We start from the raw sequence: 18,193 nt of genomic DNA, 5'->3' as shown, positions 1-18,193 counted from the left end.
AGCCTAGTTTACTCTGCCCTTCTTTCCTATGTCCATCTTTCATTGTTAAAATTGATGGTTTCCATCCCGTCATGGGTATCAAATTATAACACAAATAGGAACTAGACCTCATTCTATAGCATGGTTCACATTTCAATTCAATTCCACAGATATTTAATGAGCAAATAACTCAGCAAAGTATTGAAGTGCTAGGCAGCTCATATATAAATCTATAACTCAGTTACAAGATAGAATTGATATATGCCCCAAGAGAGATGCAAAATGTTATGCATGTTCAAAAAAGGCAAAGATCACATCTCGTTGAGAATGGGCTGAAGACACAGAGGGCCCTTTTGGGGAGACGTCCTATCTGAGCTGGAGCTTAAAGTACCGTCTGTATAGATGTGCTAAGGAAGGCCTGTCATACATAGAAAATCTTGTGAGTCAAGCAATGGATGTAGAAAACGTGTGTTGAGGGTGGGAGTGATCATAGAATAGTCAACTTTAAGGCTAAAAGAAAGTGGGTTAGGCTAGTGCATGGAGGGCCTTTGCACTAAAGAATTTGGATTTCATTTTCCAAAAGTGGGGGGTCAAGGAGTGGCCATAGGGGGCAGAGTGAAGCCAGGTCAGATTGGAGTCAAGGGTTCCTGTCAAGAGGTAAGAGGTACTAAAATGTTTACAAGTCCAAAAGTTTGGAAACAACCTGTATTAGTCTCCTATGGCTGCTGTAACAAATTACCACAAATTTCATGGCTTAAAAAAATATACATTTAATTCTCTTTGAGTTCTGGAGGTCAGACATCCAAAAATCTGTTTCTCTAGGCCAAGATCAAGGCGGCTCTAGAGGAGAACTTGTTTGCTTGCCTTCTCCAGCTTCCAGAGCTGCATTCCTTGCATTTCTTGGCTCTCGGCTTCTTCTGAAACAAGCATGTGACATTTTTGTAATTAAAATAAAGACAGGAGGAGCGAATGAGGGCCAGAAATAGTGCAGTGAAGATGAAAAGGGAAGAACTGATGCAGAGATGAAGTCTCTAAGATTCACCAACCCATCAGATCTCAGAGGCAGTGGAGGAAAGACCGCCCTCAGGCAGTAAGCCTGGGTGACAGAATGGCTAGGCTGCCAGCAGACATCTGTGCAGGAGGAGATAGTTTGGGGAAGAGGAGGCATCTTTCAGATGTGTTTGTCCTTTGGGTCTCATTGTAAATCTACAAAATCAGACTTTTTACTGGAGGGATCTGGCTACTAGTATTTTAAAAAGTGTTCCATGTGGATCATAGCATCCTAGACCTAGAGCAGTGGCTCTAAAAGTGTGGTGCTGGAACCAGCATCACCTACATCACCTGCGAACTTGTTAGAAATGCAAAGTCTCAGGCTTCTGCCCAGACCTACAGGACCAGGACCCTCTAGGGTTGGGTCCCGGGATCTGAGATTGAACAAGCCCTCCAGCTGATTCTGATGCATGCTCAGTTGGAAAAACCACTGAACTAGAGAGCTTCTGAGGATCCAGATGACACAGATAATTTCAGTCTAAATCTTGCATGGGCAATTTTATTCCGTCTCTCCTGTGGACCCAATAAAAAATAAAACCCTGTGGTCAATCCTGAGACCTTACTCTCCACTGAGACTGACTGGGTAGCTCATGCACACTGTCCCCAAGCCAAAAGTCAGGATGGTAACCCTTTCCACTATTAACTGCAAAAAACCCAGCTTTCCAGAAGAAAACTATCCACTGTCTTCATGGGACCTCCTCATCGTAGAAGCTGCTTGGGCACTGTTATTCACTAGACAGGTAAAAGTACTTTCAGACTTATCTGATCTGAGTCTTATAGACTCTTTAAAGCTCATAGACTCACGTTATGCGACAGAGCATCTAGTCTAATCCCATTTTACCAATTAGGAAATGGAGGGGCCCAGAGCTCGTTGGTAACTTTGTATGGTAACAGAGATCATAACACAGTTGGTGACCAACCTGGACTCAGACTTTCAGACTCATTTCAGTGACCCACATTGCTTCAGCTTGGAAGGAACAGGTGCCTCATCTTCTAACCCTAAGACGCTGCAAGCCCAGCGTAGCTGCCAGGGCCATCCATCCATGTTCAGGGAATTCAGGGTCTCCAGGAACAGTGTGGATTTGGATTCCTATTGGCACAGAGGAGGCAAATAAAGGGAACAAGGAGAAATGTTTTTTCTAGGCGTGCTACATTAATAACAGCTCTTGCTAAAGAGGTTCCCCCATGTACCAGGGAGATCTTTACCTCAAAACAACTTTGTAAAATGGGCACAACGATCCCAATTTTACCCATGAGGAAATGAGGCACAGAGAGGCTAAGTACATGATCAAGTCCAAACAGTGGACAATGAGTGGAGGTAGGATTAAAACCTCAACTCTGAATCCTGGGCTTTTCCCCATGTAGCCATACTGCTTTCTGGTGAGTTGCTTTTGAACTGGGGGTGTGATTTCTTTCAGTCTCTAAATCAGTGAATCCTAACCCCGACTGCAGGTTAAAATCGTGGGGAACTTTAAAAAGTACTAATAGCTGGGCTTCCCTGGTGGAGCAGTGGTTGAGAGTCCGCCTGCTGATGCAGGGGACGCGGGTTCGTGCCCCGGTCCGGGAGGATCCCACATGCCGTGGAGCGGCTGGGCGTGTGAGCCATGGCCGCTGAGCCTGCGCGTCAGGAGCCTGTGCTCCGCAACGGGAGAGGCCGCAACAGTGAGAGGCCCGCGTACAGCAAAAAAAAAAAAAAAAAAAGTACTAATAGCTGCTGCCCTTCCTCCCACTCCCATTAAAACAGAACCTCTGGGTTCTGATACCAAAATACCAGGATTATTGATATTCTTTTTTAAAGCTCCCCAGATAATGCTAATTGCTGATGGGATGCAAACCACTTTTCTAAATGTTTAATTTGCTTCAAAATAATTTAGCTAACCAGGAATAGACACCTGTTCTTTAGGCAAGTGGTGGATAGTTAATTAATTAATTACTCAAACTGATGATTGAATTATATTTAGAAGTTAGATAAAGAAAGGAAATGGGGGAAAGGAGAGTTGAGTTTTTATTAAATAGTTTATTTGTGGGCAGGGCAGGCATGCAGGACTGTTGCTTGGATGTCAGAAATAACAGCTCATCTCGGGGACCCCCACTGGTACCCCCGGCCCCCAAGATTCCCTGGAACACAGTGTTATCCTGGTGTTTGAAAATGTATATGTGTTTAAAAGTAATTAAAGCAAATTGGAAGTTAATTATTCTGAACATTACTTTACCAAGAGAAAGTCCTTTTTAAATTTAACAAGTTTTCTATTTAAAGCATTTTGGGTCATGTTCCTAGGTTAAATGTAGAAGACAGTAATCTCATGGTAATTCCTTGGGTCTTATCCAACAGAATTTTTAATTAATAGCATATTCACTAAGGTTAAAAATAGATCTTGAACAGAGGTCTTTCTTTAAGGAAATCTATACCTCCCACTCTTTAATTTAAGCTTTCTGGTAGGAGCCATGCTCCCAGAAATTCTAGTCCTTTTGATTTTTTAAAAGCTTATATCCCCTGAGACTCGGAGTAACCAACCTTCTATTTTTGAGTGTGAATACTCAGGCAATGACGAATCCCAGAAAGCCTCCACCTGTAGCCATCAAAGCCTCCCTCACCTCCTTCTTCACATGGACAAGACATCAACCCGGATAGCAAAACCCAACCACTAACTGCATCCCCAGAAAACTTCCATCTGCTTTTAAACTCTTTTAAAACTGAACCCAAAACTGGTTTATAGACTACATATTTACTTTTATTTTCCCACCTGAAAATTTTCATACCTTATTTACTTATACATTTATTTAATCTTGAAACTTCAGGAATAGAATTTCTTATGATTGGAGTAAATTTTTTATCAATAAAGACCTCTACAAGTTTCTGGAGCATTCCTCCACCTCTCTAGGTCAGATGAAAACGTCCAAAATTCTGCAATTTAGAGAGAAAGGTGCTGGGAAAAAATCTTTGCAATAGACTTAAGTTAGTAGGATTTCTTAGCCTGGAGGAAACTGGCTTCAGGGTAACGCATTAATTGTCTAAATGTATACAAAGATGGCTCTACCAGCCTTGCATGGTAGAAGGGGTAACCAGCTATTTCGCACATTCGCTGAGAAAAGAACAAAGGAAGCCTAGTCAGGCTGCCAGAGGAGGGATTCCGAGGGATCGTAAGAGGAAGACTTTTGCACTGAAAGAGCAAGGACTCTTTTTTTAAAGCCTTAAAGAAAAAGCAACATACTCCCTTGTATTGACTGGGGTTTAGCTATTCTTGAAGGGAGGAGAATTCATCGAGAACTTTTCACTGAACTGTAACAGAAATCCAACAACTAGCTCCTTTCTAAAAGACGAAATCATCGGTTCACGTAAATACAAGTCCAAGGGGTGGGCTCCAGGCATTGCCGGATTCAGGGGTTTGAACAATAAGGTGGGCGCTCTGTCTCTTTTCGTCTCCCACTCTGCTTGGCTTTATGCGCTGAAAGAATTTCTTCTTGTGACAGCCAGATTGCTGCAGGCAGCTTTGAGCTTATTCTGCCCTTAAAGCTCCTTTTCCAATATCTGTGTCAGTAAAGGATTCTGATTAGCCTTGACTCTGTCCCTAGGCCATTCACTGGTTCCAGAATAATTGAACCTGTCAGACTGGGTTGCGTGCCCATCCTCATGGCAGAGGCAGTGAGACCCCTCAGGTGGCAGAACCCACAGATCACATGGAGTGCAGGAAAGAGAGTTCTAGAAGACAAAGAGGCAAGACAGGCACAGAAATAACATGGTTACTGCAGAGATGATTCGGGAAGAATTCTTGTTTTCCTGCAATCACAGGATGACAACTGTGAACTGAGATTTTAACAGACTACCCTGATGTCCCAAACCCCAAAGCTAAACACTAATTTTTTTTTGGCTAAACTTTAAGCTTGGAGTATCTTTGATTGTTTTTTTATCTTGGTTTTGGCTTTTTTGAGGGGGAGGGGGTGGGTGGAGGCAAAATAATAAGCTCCTGATGAACCAGTTAGAATAGGAAGCCCTGTAACTTCCCTTCATCTTTGGATCACTATTAACCAATCTGAATGTGATTTGGTTTGAGTTCATTGGCCATGACCTTCCACTGTCACCATGTCACAGGGGCCAGATAACTGCCCACCAATGGAACCCTGGCCCTCTTTCTCAGAGTCTAGACTGCAGACTTTCCCTGGCTCCAGAGTACAGGGAGTCCAAAGCGATGGATAGTGACCTTGCTCCCAGGGCACAGGGAAGGCAATTGCTGACAGTACATTTGCCAAAGTCTGGGCTGTTTGGTCTTTATTAAAACCCTGTGAATCATTCAGGGTCCTGGGAGGATACAGAATTCACCTCAGGTGGCTTGAATGAAGAGATTTGATGAAGAACTCTCTACAGGTGGATGAGCAGGATTAAGGAAACAAACCAGAGAACAAAGATGTCCGGAGGGCTTCCCTGGTGGCGCAGTGGTTGGGAGTCCGCCTGCCGATGCAGGGGACGCGGGTTCGTGCCCTGGTCCGGGAAGATCCCACATGCCGCGGAGCGGCTGGGCCCATGAGCCATGGCCGCTGAGCCTGCGCGTACGGAGCCTATGCTCCGCAATGGGAGAGGCCACAACAGTGAGAGGCCCGCGTACCGCAAAAAAACAAAAAAGATATCCAGAGACTAGCAGTGTTGGAAGCCATTATCACCCCTAAGGCAGAGAGACAAGGAGGAAATAGAGGTACCAGGGCTGGGTGAGAGCTAAAGGTAGAGACAGGACCACCTGGCAGGAGCACAAGTCATGGAGGGGGTTAGCCATTTGCTGCCTCTCTGACACCCTGGCACTATCCCCCTGGACCAAATCCACTTGCAGCCAGTCAGCAAAGGGCCAGGGATTCAGTCCACAGGGATCGGTGTCCCAGGGCATAGAGTGGGGCAGAGAAGGGAGAGAATGGATTGGAAAAACTAGGTCTGGCTTCCCAACAAGGGAAGTGACACCTAAGAAAACTCAAGGAAGAGGAGGATGCGTTGGTCAAGTCTATCTCCTAAAAATCTAAAGAAAGTATAGCTCTAATCCCATGATGCAACGAGTCTCTCAATGGCCCTAAGGAATTTTGTTCTCAAAGCTTTGAGATTTGTTTCTTCCAAATTTTATCCCAGGTAGGCATGCAGTGACATCCATAATAGACTACTGCAACCATTACACCTGGGCTTCCCTGAGAATTAGTATTCAGGAACAAATTCAAATTAATTATCTGTCTACACAATGGCAGGATTAACCTTTAAAGTGGATGCAACGACCATGATTTACATAATCTATTTAATCATTTTTCAATAGAGTTAATATTCAGAATGCAAGTGGGGAGAAATAAATTACATCTTATAGCTTTTTGTGAACACCAGGTTCAGCTCACAAAGAATAAAATTAACATTATCTAAGGTATAGAACATATCAGGTGCCAGAGCAATAAATTAGATTACAGGGATCATTAACAGCCCTTCCAGAATCTTCTTGTAACATGAATTCATCCAGAAAGTGAATAAACAGTGACACACAAAAGGAGCAGATGTTATTCATCACTTTCCTCTCGGATCCAAACAGAGATAGTCTGATCTGATAGGACCGTATGAGATATTTGACAGGTGTGTGTAATAAACATCGACAACACTTACTTAAGGATCTATTGGAAATACATCTAGAATAGAAGGAACAGGCTGAAAATGAAGCAAAGAAAATTTAATTTGAATCTGGGTTCACTTCTTATCTGATCATTTTCTTCATTTAAGTTCCATTCTGGGTGGAACATTTGTGTTTTATTCTTTCTAAAAAAACAAAGGCCTAAGAACTGAGCACTGGAATGGTCTGTTCTCTGGTCCTAAGGAACCTGGTGCTTGAGAGCTATTCTTTGAGGAATCCAGAGAGTTCTTGGGGAAGGTGTTTAGGGAGAGATGCCTTATTTAAAGTGAACTTCCTGGGCTTCCCTGGTGGCGCAGTGGTTGAGCGTCCGCCTGCCGATGCAGGGGACACGGGTTCGTGCCCCGGTCCGGGAAGATCCCACATGCCTCGGAGCGGCTGGGCCCGTGAGCCATGGCCGCTGAGCCTGCGCGTACGGAGCCTGTGCTCCGCAACGGGAGAGGCCACAACAGTGAGAGCCCCGCGTACCACAAAAAAAAAAAAAAAGTGAACTTCCTACAGAGAAAGACAAATACTGAATGATATCACTTATATGTGGAATCTAAAAAGTACAACAAACCAGTGAATATAACAAAAAAGAAGCAGACTCACAGACACAGAGAACAAACCAGTGGTTACCAGTTGTGGGGGGGAGCAAGATGGGGGAGGGGAGTGGGAGGTACAAACTATTGGGTATAAGATAGGCTATAAGGATGTATTACACAATATGGGGAATAGAGCCAATCTTTTGTAATAACTGTAAATGGAAAGTAACCTTTATAAATTGTATTAAAAATTGTTTTAATCTTTTTTTTTTTTTTTTTTTTGCGGTACGCGGGCCTCTCACTGTTGTGGCCTCTCCCGTTGTGGAGCCCAGGCTCCGGACGCGCAGGCTCAGCGGCCATGGCTCACGGGCCCAGCCACTCCGCGGCATGTGGGATCTTCCCGGACCGGGGCACGAACCCGTGTCCCCTGCATCGGCAGACAGACTCTCAACCACTGCGCCACCAGGGAAGCCCAAAAATTGTTTTAATCTTACAGTGAACTTCCTGAATCTAAAACTTCTAAAAATTTAAATTGCCCCAAGAGAATGAGACTGGAAGAAGAGTCATGGAAAAACAGAAACCGTGTCAATTTAAAAGGGACTTTACATAAAAAATTAATTTTCAATTAAAGTACTCACTGTGAATTTTGAGAGCACAGGAATAAAAGGAGAGTTCCAAATGGACCCAGGAGCTCTCCCTCTTGGTAGACTATGAGAGGTGGAATCAAGTATACCCTAGAGGAAGCAGGGGCCTAGGGGCCAAAGAAGCAGGCTCCAGCCCAGCCTGTCACTAACTGGATGGTTCTGAGCAAACTCACATTACTCCTCTGGCATCCAGGATCCTCATCTGAAATATAAGGCCCATATCACATACTAGTAAGTGTGGGTATAGACTCAGTCCAGCCTGGGTTTGAGTTTAAGCCCTACTAGCTGCATAGCTCTGAGCAAGACATTTACATCTTCAGGCTCAGTTTCCTCATCTGCAAAATAGAGAGATTAGTAGAACCTACCTCATAGGATTATTGGGATGACTAAATAAAATAAACGTACAAAGCACTTACACGCAGAGTCCGGCACATAGTAAGAGTGTGATAAAAACTGGTTCTTATTACATATAATATAGCTCTAAAATCTCTCCAGCTATATTATTCTATAATTCTAGTTTTATAGCACAAAGAGAGAAAACCCATAGTTGAACAACATTACAAATGATGAGTCCGTAAGCTATGTCAATTCATGAAAACATACATATACCATCATCTTAAGTAGAAGAAGGAAGTTGTGACTAGTTGTCCCCAGTGTAGATTTGCTGGTAAAAAACAAGGGGAATATTGAGAAGCAATGGAAGGAAATCGTCGTTGAAACAGTTGAAATGTCATATTATCCTTTTTTTTTTTTTTTTTTTTGCGGTACGCGGGCCTCTCACTGTTGCGGCCTCTCCCATTGCGGAGCACAGGCTCCGGACGCGCAGGCTCAGCGGCCATGGCTCACGGGCCCAGCCGCTCCGCGGTATGTGGGATCTTCCCAGACCGGGGTACGAACCCGTGTCCCCTGCATCGACAGTCGGACTCCCAACCACTGCGCCACCAGGGAAGCCCCATATTATCCTTTTTTTCTAAAGTTGTTCAGGAATTCAGTACAGAGTTAATGAGGAGCTGAAACTCTATGAAAAGTGGTTTTGCTTGTCTTCTTTTTCTATGAAATTGTCCTAGATACGTAGAGATTACCATTTAGGGTTACAGTCAGTGATCGAGGGCCCTTGGATAACCATCCTGCCAAGGTGATGGATCTAGTTGTTTTGTGGCTCATCTGTAGCTTCTCACAAAAAGCTTTTCAAAAAAGAAAGATGGTCCAATCTCTCTTAGTGAAGCTGGCTGAACATCTCTCCTCAGAAAACGTTCCTATTAGCTTTTCTCCAACTCAGCCTCCAGTCTAATCCATAAATTATGCAGACACACTCTTCATCAAACTTGGACTTTTTACCTCTTGAACTGTAGTGGGAAGAGAGGATTTAATTAACTTTGGAGCATGAGAAATCACAAGCGAACTCCTGAATGTCTCTGGGTTACTTGGATAGTTACAAAAATAACAACAGCTCAATTATTGAGTGTTATCTAGATGCCAGATGCCATGCGAAGCACTTCACACATCATTTGATTCTTACAACGGCTCTATGTAGTAAGTAGTAATATCATCCCCAGTTTACAGATGAAGACATGGAGGCTTAGAAAATTTAAGTAACTCGTTCATGGTTACAGCGTTAGTAAACAACAGAGATAGGATTCGAATTGCCTTTGACGTGGTCCCAAAGCTCATGATCTGAACAGTTACTCCATAAGGGCTGTCTGCTAAATGATTGCTCATCCTTAACAGTCTTTCCCAAATTACTGTGGTGTCTCTTCTTTAAGAATAAGACATCTTGGGCTTCCCTGGTGGCGCAGTGGTTGAGAGTCCGCCTGCCGATGCAGGGGACATGGGTTCGTGCCCTGGTCCGAGAAGATCCCACATGCCGCGGAGCGGCTGGGCCCATGAGCCATGGCCGCTGAGCCTGCGCGTCCGGAGCCTGTGCTCCGCAACGGGAGAGGCCACAACAGTGAGAGGCCAGCGTACCGCAAAAGAAAAAAAAAAAAAAAAGACTAAGACATCTTACTGTATGTGGCTTCAAGAGAGTTTTCCCCGGAGTGGGTGCCCAATTACCCAATAGTTGGTCTGTTTTATGCCCAGCATTGTGCTAAGCTAAAAAAAGCCTTTGAACTTCCAGCCTTATCATTTTCTAAAGAAAATGTATTGGAGGAGAATTAATAGACAGATGAGATTGTAAAAAATTAAAAGTCCAGCTTTAAGAGACTCCTTCAAAAGTAAGCTAGAGGGCAAAAAAATTCTAAACCAGAATCTGTGTGTGTGTGTATTTTTGTGTGTCTTTGTGTGTGTCTGCATAAGGGGAGTTGAAGAGAAATGTTGTCCATTTATTCCACAAAATGCCAACAGAAAAGATGAACAAGATCAAGGCAAGAGAAAACTACAGCTATTTATTCCCCCAAAGAAGAGCATTCAAAGCGATTCATCGGCTTGACGTTAGCAATCCTCCCAAACATTTATACATGAATTCTTGAAGACAAGAAAAGGACAAATCAATCAGGAGCCCAGCGTTTGAAACTATCACACTATCCAGTTCTGTAATAAGACATCGACTGTGGATACGGGGTCACTCCCCTCCCCTCCACTTGGCTTCCTCATCTTTCACCTCCAGGTATGAAAATACAGCTGGGAATCAGCCACATCAAGGCAACTGTACTACACATGGGTTCCTTCCATTAATAAGCAGGAAACAAAATGGAAAAAGCCCACTTTTAAATCAACATGGTCATTCGTAAAGAGAGAGCTCCATCTCTTCCTGTATATGGGTACAGCACCCCTCAGAGAAGGGCGAGGGTTGATTTCTCTTTCTCTTTTCAAGGGTTAATTCTCCTGTTGTCATTCACAGAATAGAACATAATATCAAATTGGAGGAAAGATCCTTTTGTTTCTCTATGTCAGTAACAGATGTTTCTTTCAGATCAGGGAGCTGCAGGGAGGAAGAAATTTCCTCTCATGCAAACTTAAAATGAGCTGGCCAACTCTGCAGAGTTATGTCTCTGCCAGGTTCTTTGGGAAGATTCCTGACCTTAAGATCAGCTCTGTTGGAGCCAAAAAAAGTATTCCTTTTCTTTATAGGAAGCAACTTATTCACATCGATTTGGAACACACCAGTTCTTGGGCTAAAAGTCCTGTCTCCCACAGCACCATGTGAGGCCATGGAGTTTGGCTCTATGATCCTGAACTCTGAAGATGTGCAGACCTGAATTCAAGCCCTCAATTTCTTCTCAGCATCAAGATCTACTGTGATTCGGGGAGAGAGAATAGAGGTGTCAAGTCCAGAACTATTGTTTACAGGATAAATTATAGATCTTTGGGAACTATTGTCAAGGTTTGAGGGAAGAGAAGAGGATTCTCACATCAATCTTTTAAAGCCTTTATTATATATTTGAGAGAGAGAAATTCACCAAGTTTTTCTGAAATTTGGTTTCTTCTTTTGTAAAATGGAAATAACCTCTTCTGCTTACTGTGTAAGAACAATCTACTACCAGAGTTTCTTGTGCACAAGGACAGTGTCCTCTAAAACTTTGCTCTCCAATTTTTGAGCAGTGCCTGGCATAGAGAAAATGCAGAAAAATGTCATCGTTGAGTGAATGAGTAAATGAAAGAATGAGCACATCAATGGATTGACAGTAATAAAATATGAAAATGTATGAAGTCCTCTACACTAGTTGTAAGCACTCTTCTCCAAATGAAATAAACTACTGGCTCTTCCTTTGGCATAGTTCAAAGTCTCTAAAGCATCTCAACCTTTGATTTGGAGCTCTTTGAATTATCGGTCTTTTAAATTCTGTTTTATCTTTGGCAAGCCAATGTGAATACAAACATGGCTTTTCCTCTAAAGACTGTGTGATTCATCAGATAGCCTTCACCTGAGCTCTGTCTAATCTCCTGACTGGTCTCCAGGTAGCCAGAGGTGTTTTCATTTGTGACAGCTCAGTGGGAGGTTTTAGGAAGTCACTTCCTCCCCTAAGCTGCATTTCTAGAAAGCAATTCCCCTCCAAATATGATTGGGAAATGGTGCTTTTAGTGGAAAATATTAATGAAATTTGAGGTCCTAGTCTCAGGTGTGGTTTCCCCACAAGGCAGGCAGCAGGATCCGCCGGGTTCCTCACATTCAAGACATGCCAGACACATTCAAGACATGCCAGCTCTTTGTCACATCCCTAGAGGATGCGTTAGCCATCAACCTGTTCTGACAATGGTCCAGGCCCACGCGAGGCTCTGTGGGTAAACCCAGGTATGTTGCATCCACCTTTTCCAGAGAGACAGACCTGAAAGCATAAAAGCTATCCAGTAATCCAAGCCAGCCCATCTTAAGGGCCACCTGAGTGAGCTAGAGTCACCAAAACCAAGAGAGCCTTAGGGCCAGAGTCTTCAGGAAGATTTCGTGGAGAAGGTGGGCCTTGAGTCAGGAAGACTCTGCATCTGCACTGACCTGGCACGGAGCCAGCAGGACTCTGCATGGGTCCTGGGAAAAGTCAGCAGGCCGCCAGGACTCTGGCGTTTCCTTTCTTGACAACATTTTCTCCCTCATACGGTCCTTGGAAGGACCAAATTAAATAGTGGATGTGAAAGTTACTTGAAAATTCTAAACTACTACTATCATTGTTATTTAGGAAAAATATGGCCTGAAAAGCAGGTCAGGCACAGATCAGGAAGGACATTAAACGTTTGCCTAAGGAGCCGTGTTGGTTAAAATTGAACTTCATAAGCAAGAAAGGGCAACAAAAAACCCTGGGCAGGCCCTTGGGCTCCTCTCTCCCTGCAGCAGCAGCCTTCTCTCCCCTCACAGGGTACCACCCACTGCAGCACAAACCTCTGTCACAAACTTAGTGGGAAATGAAAGCTTATCTCTAAGAGTGTTGAGGAAGCGTTAACTCACCCATTTCAGCTCTACCCTCTCCCCTACACAAAGCTAAAAATGAGCAAATCAATTAACGTGGGCTATTTTAGAATTTCGGCAAACTTTGAATGTTCGAGGCAGCGCTGCCTAGCAACAGGAGAGGATGTAGGGATCACCTGGGCTCTGCTGCTCTGATTCGGAATGTCCCACGGGCTAGCTGCTTAACTTCGGCTTAACTTTCCTTGTCCGAACCTCATTTTCCCCCTCTGTGAAGTGGGTGGTGTGTGTGTGGGGGGGGGGGGTCTTCCACGTTCCCTAAGGACTTGTCAAATCCTCTTTGAGATGTTTCTGTACCTGAGGACAGAGGAGGGGAGAAGCTCCAGGGAGGGTGCTAGGGGCTCTAGGAAAAGCAGGTGAACCATGTGGAGGATACACTGTCAACCACATATCCTGTCCAGAGCCACGCTGACGTGGTCTGTTCTTCCAACAGACACTGCGATGTGCCCAGTAGGTCTGTGGATGAGTGACACAGAGCTTCTGACATCACGAAGCTCACAATCTAGTGGCAAAAAAATCAGACAAATAAACACACCATTACTCGGAAGCATGGTAAGTGTCAGGATGCAGCAGTGTTGGGAACTATGGGAGACAGAGGAGGGACCACTGCACCAGACTGATTTTCCAATATTCTTGTCCTGTGCTCCCTGCCATGCTTTCTCGGTCTGTTTCATGAATAGCTTCACCAATCAAGAAGACTTGGATACATTTAATCTATTTTTTAAGAATTACAACGATATTAAGTATATCAAATATGCCCGCCGATCAGGTTTGGATCCTCCCCCATCCTCCATGGTGAATCATAAATTACCTAAGGGCCTTTTCCTGGGCCATCATCCCATGATTCCCTATCGTGGTCTATGCTGGCTGTTTCTGTATGGCATTTTTTGAACTCACTTCAAGAAGCATGCCCTTCCTTTTCCTTGCTCTGTACCTGCCACTTGGCTGTGTTACGCCTTTCACTGGGTGTTCGAATTTTGTTGGGCAAATTCCCTATATCCTAGGGCAGATACCAGGATACAGACTCAGCACTGACAGAGAAACAAATTATTAACCACCTGCTTGTATTTAATCAGGAGAGTTCATGCCCAAAGCCAATGAGAGTCAATGGGGTCGTGATTAGTGGTATTTAGCAAACATGTACAAGTTTCCACTAGAAAAATTCATGCTTTATTTCTTTTTTCCTAAAATGGCCTTTCTAAACCCTAGAGGGTTTGATATCCAAGAATCTTGTGACCACACACATGATCTCCATCCTTACCCTTCCCCCGTTTCAGAGATCCATCTCCCGCCCTACCACCCGCTTTGCCTCTGCCCCTGGGGACCGAAGAGCCCAGTGTCTCCCTTCTGCCCAGTCCTCCAACCCCTTGATCACTTCACTGGCCCCTCCCTGAGCCTTCTCCTGTTCCATTAGAGTTTTCTTGAAGTGCAGAGATGAGAATACGCATAGCATCCCTCAAGTAAAAGCAAGTGTTTGTTATTTGTTTCCAAGACTCTTCCTGGAGCCCCCAGTCTCACGCTGACCATTGTGGCCACATCAACCCGTGTCAGCAGATAAGCCAAAAGATAACCTCTTGGCTTCCTTTCCTCCTCTATTCTCAGGGACAGACTCTCTCCAAGGCTGTCTGACCCCCACCCCCCCGCGCCAGACAGTAGCAATTTCTCCTTGCTGTATGGCTGCTCTCTGCCCCAGGTAAGAATCGGTAAGAAGCAAAACCCATTTTGCAGCCAGAATTCTAATCCTGCGCTAAGCATGTTCTCATCCCGCATGCACGCAGGGCACGGATTCTGACAAACAGATGACGCAGCCACAGTTGTGGAAACAGAGCTGTTCAGAATCTGCCAGCTTCCTCCTGGAGCGGTGGGAGAAGCTCTCCATCAATGCCAGTCCCTCTGATTACACCCCTAAAGCACAGCCGCGGTGTGCACTCTCCTTCCAAACAGTGTGAGCCTAAATCCATGTGAAATGAGCTGGACCGTGTTCATCAAAATAGCTTCAGCAGCGATGTGAGCCATTCAGTTTCTTATGTTTGGATACAGGACTCTTCTCTGTTTTGACTAAAAATTCTAACCTAGGATTTACTTTTGTTCTCCTAGAGACACACACACACGTGTGTGTGTGTGTGTGTGTGTGTGCGTGTGTGTGTGTATGTGTGTGTACCCGCCTCCTCTTTCCCTCTCTGGTACTGTTTCCATATTTCTATTTTCTTCTCTTTTTATATATTTAAGTATCTCCTTTATTTCCTCCCTCCATCCTTCTCCTCCTCCTTTCTTTCCTTCTCTCCTCTCTCTCTCCCTTCCTTCCTCTCTCCCTCCTTCTCTCTTTATCTCCCCTCTCCTCATTCCCTTCCTCCCCCTCTTTCTCTTCTCCCATCTTCTCCCCCCACAATTCTGCTAATTCTCCTAATGCCTTAAACTGCACAAGCCAAAGAGTTCAGCCCGCTCTCCTGAAATTGCAAACTGTTGCGTGGCTTTGTGACGGTAGTGTCATCTACTCAGTCCCTCTCACTATATCCCGGTGTCTAAAGATTTTCTTTAATATGTACTCGATAAGCACCAACATAAAAAATAAAATAGAAAAAAGCCGTAAAAATCAGACTGTACTGAGCTTAACTTTTCTGCATTCATTAAAACTTGTTGATATCATGGATTCTATTAGGCTAATCCCAGCTACAGCGTGACATGATTTTTATTATGCCAGTGCAGAGCCCTGAAGTGCTTTCTAAAATATAAAAGATAAAATGAACAGGATTGGGGGGGGGGGTTGAAGGGGTATTATATTACACCTTGATTTTTAGAAAACTGGTAATTTGTCTATGGTATAATTTATATACTAACTTATAACCAACCAGAACATGTGATGGACCTAAACTCTTTCTTCCCTAATGGTGTCACGTGGCAGAGAAGCACCATGGAAATAGCTATACAAATTCTTTGTGTAACATATTGGAAGATAATACAGAAATGTGTGTAAATGTCTCAGAGTATAATGGAGTATGATCCAGAAGTGTGTATAAATGTCAACAGACCTCGAATATCATTCATTCCTATCCTTGGGGTTCCAATGGCAATAGCAGCTGCTTCTGACAAATCCTGATTGTGAATCTGTCCCTGCTGACCCACACCTTTTGATGCCTTTGCTCTGGGAAGGTCACCCACTCCTGTTGGCTTTATCTCCCTGGCCTCTCAGCCTTAGTGCTGTCAGGTCTCAGCCTCTAAGCTGCATGTGTTTGTCATTTCAGCTTTCCTGAGAGTAGGTGATGCCTAAACAACTCTGTCCTGCAGGCATTTGGAATGAAAACATATTTTGTACTTGTCCCAGCGGTCATGAATTATAGAATCATGACTCTGAAGGAACCTCAGAGTTGTCTACTCCAATCTCGCATTTGACTAATGAGTAGGGTGACCGGTTTGTCTGGACAGTTTCAATTTACGCCTCTTGTCCCGACATAGTTATTAATAGCTCCCTCTTTTACTCTCAGATGTATCCTGATGTGGACGATAAATTGTATGGTCTCCCTACTAACGAGAGAAGCAATGTAGCTGAGGCCAGAATCCACACCCAGGTATCCAGAGTTTTTATTTTTTTTAATAATTATTACTGTGCTGCCTCTTTCACCTTAGAGATATTCCTTTAGAGCAATGCTTCTTAATCAAAATCACCTGGAGAGCTCTTCCAAAACACAAATGCTTTAGCTCTAATAAACTCTCAGGGTAGGGGTTGGACATACATCTTATGGCAGAATTCCCACGGCAATCCTGATGTACATCTCTGATTCAGAGCCACTGCTTAGAGAAAAGAGGTGGTTAAGAGAGATTGCTACACCCCCCCACCGAACCACGTGGCAAGATGTACTATTTCAGCACTAACAAGTCTGACCAACAATTCACCAGACTCTAAGGCTTCATCATTGATCGCTCCGTTTTGTTTTTGTATATGCCGTGTGACTTTGAAATTAGGCTAAACAAGAAGCTAAAAAGCCAGAAGGTGACTTCTCTCTTGGGTCCAACTCTAGGAGACATACAGAAAGACTTCTTTGATGCATAGAGGTTTCCTTCAGTTTGACTTTCTGCTTCGTATTGACCACGCCATGAAATCAGAGGTCAAAGAGCTAGACAAGGATAGATTTTCTTCACGCCATAACAGATGAACTTTATAGCCTAAGGGTGGCTATAAGCTAAAAAGCAATGCCAACCACCAGCAATGTGGAGCTGATGACCAAAGAAATTTAGTAAAAGACAGGAGTACTTCTCACATTTGGCCAGGAAGAAAAGAAACCAGCAGAAATGACTCCACGCCAGCAAGGAGAAATGAATCACAGCTGGAAACCTAAGTGAAGGAAGAGCAGTGATTAATCAGTGTTTGAAAGCCATCTGCTTTCTTTGGCTCTGGAATTCAGGCCAGCAGCACTGGCTACAGATGCTTGAAAGTGGGCTGGGTGCCAGAGAAGGGACAGTGTTTTCCTGTTCAGTGAAGGTGTAAAGGTTCATCTTCTGCAAGACTGGATCTGTGAAAGGGCATGTTCATTTGGGGCAACACAGGTAGGTCCCACCCACCAGCCCATCTGGTTGACTTTTTTTTTTTTTTTTTGGTTGACTTTCTTTTATTTCAAGTTTCTGTGTTATGATTTTTGTTTCACAGGTTGGAATCCTCTACCTGGACTTACTGTTATCTTTTTTCCCTTCCAAATCCCCAATTTAAAAAATAGGAAAGAAATTGAAAAAAGGTATTAACCTATGGGCAAAGAGAATGGAAATGGAAAAGGGGAAAACAAAAGCTAAAAGATTTCTATAAATTGGGGGGAAATAGGAAGCAGATGGGGTGCTTTGGACCAAATTGTATTCCCTTAAAATTCATATGTTGAAGCATAACTCCCAATATAATGGCCATTTGGAAGTAATTAAGGTAAAATGAAGTCATAAGGGAGGGGCCCTGATCTGATAGGATTAGTTTCCTTATAAGAAGAGGGATCTCTTTCTCTCAGTGCATGCACACAAAGAAGAGGTCATGTGAGCATACAGGGAGATGGCAGCTACATACAGGCCAGGAAGATCCTCGCCAGAACTTGACCCTACTCGTACCTCCATCAGACCTCCAGGCTCCAGAACTGTGAGAAATAAATTTCTACTACTTAAGCCACTCAGTCTATGGTATTTTGTTATGGCAGCCCAAGCAGAGTAATCCATGAGAGATTGATTTAGCTTAGAAGACGAAAGTAGATCATAAAAAGCTGCTAGTGGAGTTGGTAATGGTGCAGGGTAGAAAACAGGTTAGTTATCTCAAAGGTCCACATTGAGCTGTTGAACCAACAGGAGCCACCCTACCTTGAAGAGCCAGGTAACCATCCCTCTGCTCATTCTCCTATGAGAAAAGGGAGGATTTTGATTTGTTTTCTGGAGCAACTGAACTGGAGATTGGGGACACAAGGCACAGATAAGGGCCAGGGAAGCTTGGTGCTA

General features: G+C 43.9%; 1 long non-coding RNA gene across 2 annotated transcripts in view; it reads right to left on the bottom strand.

Moving 5' to 3' along the window:
- Positions 1 to 667: 667 nt before the first annotated feature.
- Positions 668 to 18,193, bottom strand: part of LOC125962827 (uncharacterized) — a 99,091-nt gene continuing 81,565 nt past the window's right edge. Inside the window, exons 3-5 of one of the 2 annotated variants that reach the window (XR_007474589.1) lie at positions 7,834 to 8,041; positions 1,950 to 2,119; positions 668 to 896 (exon numbers count right to left, since the gene is read on the bottom strand). This is a non-coding gene — a long non-coding RNA (uncharacterized LOC125962827). The remainder of the gene's footprint in view (positions 897 to 1,949; positions 2,120 to 7,833; positions 8,042 to 18,193) is intronic. The other variant, XR_007474590.1, reaches the window with a different exon arrangement.

This window comes from Orcinus orca, chromosome 21 (genome assembly GCF_937001465.1).
Source record: "Orcinus orca chromosome 21, mOrcOrc1.1, whole genome shotgun sequence".
In the NCBI taxonomy this organism is placed as follows: Eukaryota; Metazoa; Chordata; class Mammalia; order Artiodactyla; family Delphinidae; genus Orcinus; species Orcinus orca.
This window is presented reverse-complemented; position numbering and strand designations above follow the sequence as displayed.